The following is an 8,760-nucleotide window of genomic DNA, read 5'->3' as shown; positions in this document are numbered from 1 at the left end:
GAAAACCTGTATTCTTGTGTATATGTGTACAAGCTTTCCTAACCCTGCCTTATTTGAGAATATGTATATATTACATTATAATTTTTGTAAAGCTACAAAACCTGTATTCTTTGTAGAAAAGCAGAATGCAACCATTTATTTGCACACCTGCATTCACACGAAGTGTCTGTGTTTGTGCCACTTGCATTCCATTGTACAGTAGCCAAAACCAAGATTTCCTTTCAATAAACAAACATACATGTAGCTAATTGATGAATGTATAATAATCCGTCTTGTGCTTGTAAGGAACCCCTTTGATTGATGGACTGTTGCACGTACAAAAGAACTTTTCTCTTGCTTGCCTCTAATACATGTTCCCAAACTATTCTGGAGCAATTGATAACAGTCTGGAGCAGGAAAGGGTGAGGAAGGAAGAATCTATTCTGCCCAAAGAACGGCATCAACAGATATTCCTAAATCTAATTTGATGGTGTAACTGTGGATCTGTGCAAGCTTATTTCTGTCTTGAGATTTAAGGTAAATCTAGTGGTGGTGTATCATCATTGCCTCTGCCCCAAATTGATCCTTAGGGAAGCCATAGTGATGCAGAACAGGGCTAATTTGCTGCATGTGTCCTTGTATACTCCACAAATACATCTCCAGTCTATTTCACCTGCAATAATAAACACAGCAAATGCTTCCTGATTCTTGCTTTGAACAATGGACATCTGGAAAATGTGTTCATTTATGTAGGCCAAGCTCAGTGAACTTGTGCTTTATGGAAATGGGCAACTTGCAATAGAAAGGCTAGTTATGTCTCAATTTGATAAGCAATGTCATGTAAGCTTTTGAATGTGGTATTACAAACATTTGTGTTTGTTTCTTTTAAAGGTGAACAAATCGGCATGAACTGAATCCTGATTTGTGCAACCCCTCATATGTCTTGTCTCCTTACTTAGTGGCTTTTGGTTGCTTATTGGCACCAGGGAAATTGCTGCTAAATTCAACATTGGCATATCTAATATTATCTATACTTCGTATAGTACAACAATCCCATGTAAGCATTTCTCTAGTTCCAAAGCTGTTGATACACTTCTATTATCATTAGTGATAAAGTAACAAAACACTTACTTCAGAAGGCTAGCCGTCTTCAACTGGGACCCTTGTATGTCTTGAGTGAAATCAGGATGACTTCTATTGGTTTTTTATGGATCCCCCTCCCCCAATTTTAATCTTTGACATACTGCTATGGGCAAAATTGTATTGTTTTTGTTTATTGTTGCAGATCAGCTGGATTATTATACAACTCATCAACTAACTGGTTTTATACTTGGTATTTTTACTCTTTCCCTACCCCTCCAAGTTTACATATCAGCTCTTCTCCATTGTTTAAATTGAGAATGAATGCATCAAGGCAATTATGTGAGCTTTATGGGCAAGAAAAGTCTAGAACTTTGGCTCTCAAGATTCAATATTACACTGTTTTTTAAAATACAGTGCAATCCTCAGAAAGTACATTCTAGAGTAAATTGCATTGACTTTTAAATTCTTTTTACAAAATAAGTGAGTGCAGCTTTTTCTGTGGGTACGAAATGGTCAGCTAATATTAAATGTCTGTTCCAACTGGACACTTCCTATATCAAATGGCATATAAGAGTATAAATGCAGCTGGAGCTAATGTTAAGGATGTGAAAAATAATTGGACACTTCTCCTTAGTTATCACAGATAGTTTTGTTGCCAATATTGGAACTGTCATTCTTGCCCTTATCTTTAATTTTAATGTAATGGAATTGGGGAAACTGACCTTGAGACAGTCTTTGAACACTGAGAAGACATGGTAGCTTCAGCAAATTCTTTAGCAAACTGCTGTAGTAGCAAAATGTGTCATGATATCATTGTATAAGTGATGCGGTAATGTGATGATGCCACAATATCAGTGATATCTGTGAATAGCTAATTCACAGCCTTTGTATTTGTATGATGATGTCGATGCATCTGTCATTCTCTCTCCACCCAATCTACCCTGTCGATGCCCATATATAACCTGCTAACAAAGGAATACATATTTAATGTAAGTCTATCATGTATTATCAAAAATCCACATTCAGTAGGCTGAACTTCCTATATGTGCTTATTTGTACATCAGTTGTTCTCATTTTTATGGAGATGATACAAAAGTTTTCATCCTGCATATAAAGTTGGAAAGACAGTTCCCTCACATTCCTTCTTTGTTGCTGTACAGCCTCTTAGTACAAAATATTAAGAGATAGTAGCAATCTCAATTTGGCCATAAACATGTATCACTAGAGTCAGGGAGATTGGCCCTTTATCAGCCTTGTAGAGCAGAGGTCTCCAACCTTGGCAATTTTAAGCCTGGAGGACTCCAATTCCCAGGATTCCTCAGCCAGCTTTGGTGGCTGGGGAATTCTGGGAGTTGAAGTCCGCCAGGCTTAAAGTTGCCAAGGTTGGAGACCACTGTTGTAGAGGACATTCAAGAGGGTTGTTTTATTAAACATACTAGAACTTATGCACGAACTGAGTATTCAATGTGACACAGCTATAATTGGAGCAATGCTTCAACTGTATCAGTAATTCTTGCCGATACTTGAATTTATTGTGTAAGGTTTTTCCCAAAATAACATTTTGCTATTTTACCTGAAAGAAAGATTCAAATTTCACTATTCAATACTAAAAAGGAGTTAGGGCAAGCTACTCTATATTCTTGGCTGGTTTTAAGTATTGCCCCTGTTCATAAAAATGGATAATGTTTCTCTCTTTAGTGACTAAAGTGTGAAAAAAGAAAGAGGGAAAACTAGTAAAAGGATGAGAAACTCCTCCTCACCCCCAAAATGCTATTTTTGTTATATATTAAGATCTGGATGATTGTTTTAGATGTGTGAGGACAATAAAATGTAATCATAAGAACTAGCGTCTAAAAACTAAAAGTGTTTTAGTTCAGACAAATAAATGTACAAGTGGGCAGATGTTAATACTATACTTCTATCCAAATTCTTGGCTCTATCTTACATTCTCCCATTCTTCTTCTATCACTCCTTTTCGCCCCCTGAACCTCGATTAAGACGCCCACTTCATCTTCTTCACAACACAGAACCTCCCACACTCTTGCCAAGCAATCTTCATTTTAATCTGACTCCGATGTCATTTTAAATTATGACTGAATTGTAGTCTAGGATGAAAAACATTGGCTGATGTAATCACTTAATATTTCTTCTGTTTCTTGATATAAATGTGGCCCAAAGCATCTGGGTTATGAAAGATAGTTCTGTTATAATTTTCTGTTTCAATCTCAAAGCCATGCCTTGATTAGAAGCTGGCAGCTACAGTTCCATCATTATATCTCATTGTGCAGAAGTGATGAGCGCTACATGATGCAATTAAAATTGTCTAATCAGTTGCTAATTTTTCAATCATAGAAGCGTCAACCAGTTTCCCAAGCTACCAAAAATGCAAGGAGAGTACCCCTTATGTGATATACCTGTGTCCTTCTTCGTAAATATATTTGAGGTAATCTCCCACCCCCTCGTATTATGTCTTTTCCTGTATTTACGGTTAAGGGAAGGCCCAAAATAATCCTTGTAGATGGGAAATGCTAGTTGATTTAATCTGAATGTTTGCTATCTGCGTCTAGATTCATTTAAACAAAACAACAAAATTATACAAAATGTACTCCACAGCAAAAATTGTTTCTTAAAATGATGTAACATTACTAAAGAGTCTCCCCATTAATTTGAGTAGCCTATAACATTAATTGATTATTTCCCTTACTCAACAGTCACACTTACATGAACAACTTGAGATAGTCCTGGGCTATAACCCACCCCGTTCCAAGATATAGTCCAACACAATTGGAAACAACAAAGTTGGTAAATGCTAACTTAACATATGTTAAGAGATTACGGTGTATCCTACGCATAACAGAGATTAAGGTGTTTCCTTTCTTTCATTTTGAAGTCAGCTGTTGCAGACTATCTTTTGTCAAAGCAAATGTGAAACAACACCACTTTAAGTTAGAAAATAAATCTAAACCTTTTGAAATCTTCTGATATTGCCTATGCTTCTATGGACACTTTGTATGGGCTTCAGCTCAGCTCCTTAAAATGGCAAATAATTTTTCCTTTCCCATATAGTATTCTTTTATTTGAATTTTAAAATGCGTATAAATGCAATAATGCAGGTAGAGTAGAACTATTAGACTGAAAATTAAAGTAGTTTAGCTTGTCCCATTTGTGACCTACAGTGTTGTATGACACCCAACACTGTATCCTAGCATTCTCAAGGCTTTCCTACGTAGCTGAATCTAGTCTTAGCTTTGAAAATTCATTGTGTGAATGGTCGGGTGGGTTGACTGGGAACGTGTATGCTTTACACACCGTATGTTATTTGCATCAGAAGCTACATAGCCACTCCATTTTCTATGGAACTGTAAATGATTCCCAATATACCTGTAACTATTATCAGGATTGTGTGAAATAAACTATATATATCTATATAGATATACATGTATATTGTATAATTCCTACAGTTATCTTCATGTTTTATTTTCAGTATAACTTTTTAAAAAAAAGAAAAGAAAAAAAAACTGTAATACATAGCTTTCTGAAACGCAGACCAAGAATGATTTATCAATTAGGGCAGTAACAGCAATCCTGATGACCTAGTGGTGAAGATGCCTCCCATTCGGAAGGTTGAGAGTTCAATCCTAGGTAGCGGCAGATGTTTCTCTCCTAGGGCATAAAGAAAAAATATCTGCTGTGAACTCCACAGGACATCAGGAAGTAAACATTCAACTCCATTCAGTCACCCGACTCTTTCCTGAATTAAGAGATTACAGGGTCATAAAAAGAAGCAATCCTGTTACTAAAAAAATTATAAATTAGACAAATGCATAATCAAAACTGATGTTTGTTTATAACTCTTCTTTCAATCCAACAGCAAACAGACCCTTAAGACAGGGAATTCAAGAAACAAAGTACAAAGTTCTATAATATGAATATTGCTCCAATTTAGGCTTGCATTACCTATGCTTTTATTTTTCCCTGATACAATACAATTTCAGGAAATAATACAGGGATAATGATAGTAAAGAATAGTGGAAGTAGCTGAAGGGCCTGGGAATTATATAGAACCATATTTAGAACAATGCTGCTGGCAATTTCCAAAGGTTTTTTTTTTTAAGTAACACAATCATATTATGATTCAGGAATGGAGGAAATTTAAGTCATTTTAAGGCACTATGTTGAGACTATGTTGCAGTTAGGGGTATACCTTTGAGATAATTTCAGCTATATGGCACTTTTCTAAACTGTATATCTTTATTTCTAGCTGGAAGGTAATGTCTTCTTTACAAAATTGGTTAACTTGGGAATAGGAATTCAGTCTTCACCCCTAATCATCATCACTGATTTGTTGACAGTTCACTTTGGAACAAATGATTCCAGTCTCCTGCTATGTATAAGGACCATATTTTTGGTGCTCTTGAATTTTCTCATAATGCTTAGAAAGATTCATCTGGTATCACGTCATGCTACTGAAAAACTGGCCTTTTGTAATAACCATGAAGGTGATATGGACTAAAGTACTGTAAATGGGATGAGCTCAAAATCAAACATGTTTGGAAGGAAACTTCATGGAGATTAGGAGGTGGTGAACAGTTGTTGTTTTCCTCCATGGCAAATCAAATTTTGTTACTAATCCTAGATATTGTCATAAATGAGCAGCTATACAACTTAAGGTTTTTTTTTCACGATGTTACTCTGTCTTTTTCCTTCTTGACTACATTCCCAATTTATCCCTATTTTCTGAAAGGTGACTACCAAAACAAGTTATTTAAATTACATCTGTTTATGACAAATGCTGAATTAATTTGCAGTGCTTGAAAGAGATCCTTCTGTTTTACATTAACTATATAAACAAGGTTTTTAGCATAGTATATTGAAATTAAGACCCAGAAAGGGAAAGTAAGTAAAATGTAAAGTAGATCCGCTGTATAGTTTTCTATTTCTTTAAAATTGACTACAATTACAACCATCAAATAAAAAAACATTTTGTAGCCACTATCTATATCAGATAATATGTAAATCAGGATAGGATGGGATGGGATGGGATGGGATGGGATGGGATGGGATGGGATGGGATGGGATGGGATAGGAATGGAATGGAATTAGAATAGAATAGAATAGAATAGAATAGAATAGAATAGAATAGAATAGAATAGAATAGAATAGAATAGAATAGAATAGAATAGAATAGAATAGAAGAAGAAGAATAGAATAGAATTTTATTGGCCAAGTGTGATTGTACACACAAGGAATTTGTCTTGGTGCATATGCTCTCAGTGTACATAAAAGAAAAGATACGTTCATCAAGGTACAACATTTACAACACAATTGATGATCAATATATCAATATAAATCATAAGGATTGCCAGCAACAAGTTATAGTCATACAGTCATAAGTGGAAAGAGATTGGTGATGGGAACTATGAAACGATTAATAGTAGTGCAGATTCAGTAAATAGTCTGACAGTGTTGAGGGAATTATTTGTTTAGCAGAGTGATGGCCTTCGGGGAAAAACTGTTCTTGTGTCTAGTTGTTCTGGTGTGCAGTGCTATAGAATAGAATAGAATAGAATTCTTTATTGGCCAAGTGTGATTGGACACACAAGGAATTTGTCTTCAGTGCATATGCTCTCAGTGTACATAAAAAAACATATTCATCAAGAATCATAAGATACATAGCAAGAAGTCTTACCATCTAAAGTAACAAGCAGTTTGTGAGAGAACTTTTAAAAAGCACCTCTTTTTGAATGATTAAAACAGCCACATCTTTTCCACTTCTGCAGAATTTGCACAGCCGTACAGTTTTTACAAATGAAAAAGTATCTACCTAGAATAGCACCTAATGTATTTCCACTTGCAAGAAAAGAACAAGAAAAAATATAAGAAAAAATGTTCTCCAAATCCTAAAAATAACCTGTGCTATCTATACATTATTGAAAGAATGTATTGTCCAACACCTCTCCTGAACCGTTAAAATAATTAAAAGTACAGTCTTATATAAATAGGTTAGAATTGAATGGATGAATGAACACGATGTTGCAACTTTATACACAATTAATATATCACGTACTTTTGCTCCTGTGCATAAAAATAAATCTGACAATTTAATAAATGTACCTGAAGAGGGGTATTGGTCTAGGTCTAGAACAGCTAAAACAATGAATTGCAATAAGAGTCATTTTGTAGCCACTATCTATATCAGATAATATGTAAATCAGGATAGGATGGGATGGGATGGGATGGGATGGGATGGGATGGGATGGGATGGGATGGGATGGGATAGGAATGGAATGGAATTAGAATAGAATAGAATAGAATAGAATAGAATAGAATAGAATAGAATAGAATAGAATAGAATAGAATTCTTTATTGGCCAAGTGTGATTGGACACACAAGGAATTTGTCTTCAGTGCATATGCTCTCAGTGTACATAAAAAAACATATTCATCAAGAAACATAAGATACATAGCAAGAAGTCTTACCATCTAAAGTAACAAGCAGTTTGTGAGAGAACTTTTAAAAAGCACCTCTTTTTGAATGATTAAAACAGCCACATCTTTTCCACTTCTGCAGAATTTGCACAGCCATACAGTTTTTACAAATGAAAAAGTATCTACCTAGAATAGCACCTAATGTATTTCCACTTGCAAGAAAAGAACAAGAAAAAATATAAGGAAAAATGTTCTCCAAATCCTAAAAATAACCTGTGCTATCTATACATTATTGAAAGAACGTATTGTCCAACACCTCTCCTGAACCGTTAAAATAATTAAAAGTACAGTCTTATATAAATAGGTTAGAATTGAATGGATGAATGAACATGATGTTGCAACTTTATACACAATTAATATATCACGTACTTTTGCTCCTGTGCATAAAAATAATACACGTAAATCTGACAATTTAAATAAATGTACCTGAAGAGAGGTATTGGTCTAGGTCTAGAACAGCTAAAACAATGAATTGCAATAAGAGTCATTTTGTTCGCAAGTAATTAAAAAAAAGTTAGTTATCCACTGTTGCACACTGATGCAGTTGTGCATGGATGCACAGATGGCTTTTCAAAGCAAATGCTTTGCAGAACTCTATCATTTTCCTAGGGACCATCAAATCACAGGCATTTAATTTCTAAGAATCATATACAGGAGAGAATGTGTAAATAATACACTGTAAACAGTTAAAGAATTTAACTATAAAACAGTTAAAAATCCTATTGTCTCACATAATTTAAATACCTTCCTCTTGTTCCTTTAAAAGCAATGGTAAAGGTTTTGGGACAGAAAACCTTTAGGATTGTTCTCTTCTTTGAAACGCTGTTTCTTTTCTAAAGGTAATAGAGGAAATATAGGGAGAGGCAATTATTTCAAAATTTATTTATTTAGGGGCCATGGTGGCTCAGGCTGTAAGATAGCCTGTTATTAAAACACAGCAGCCTGCAATTACTGCAGGCTCGAATCCCACCAGGCCCAAGGTTGACTCAGCCTTCCATCGTTTATAAGGTAGGTAAAATGAGGACCCAGATTGTTGGGGGGGCAATAAGTTGACTTTGTAAATATACAAATAGAATGAGACTATTGCCTTACACACTGTAAGCTGCCCTGAGTCTTCGGAGAAGGGCGGGATATAAATGTAAATTAAAAAAAAAAATTCTATACAGCCAGTTTGGCCTTTCATTTTTTGTGGGGTTAAAGACAGGATTGT

This window comes from Ahaetulla prasina, chromosome 1 (genome assembly GCF_028640845.1).
Source record: "Ahaetulla prasina isolate Xishuangbanna chromosome 1, ASM2864084v1, whole genome shotgun sequence".
Lineage (NCBI taxonomy): Eukaryota > Metazoa > Chordata > Lepidosauria > Squamata > Colubridae > Ahaetulla > Ahaetulla prasina.
This window is presented reverse-complemented; position numbering follows the sequence as displayed.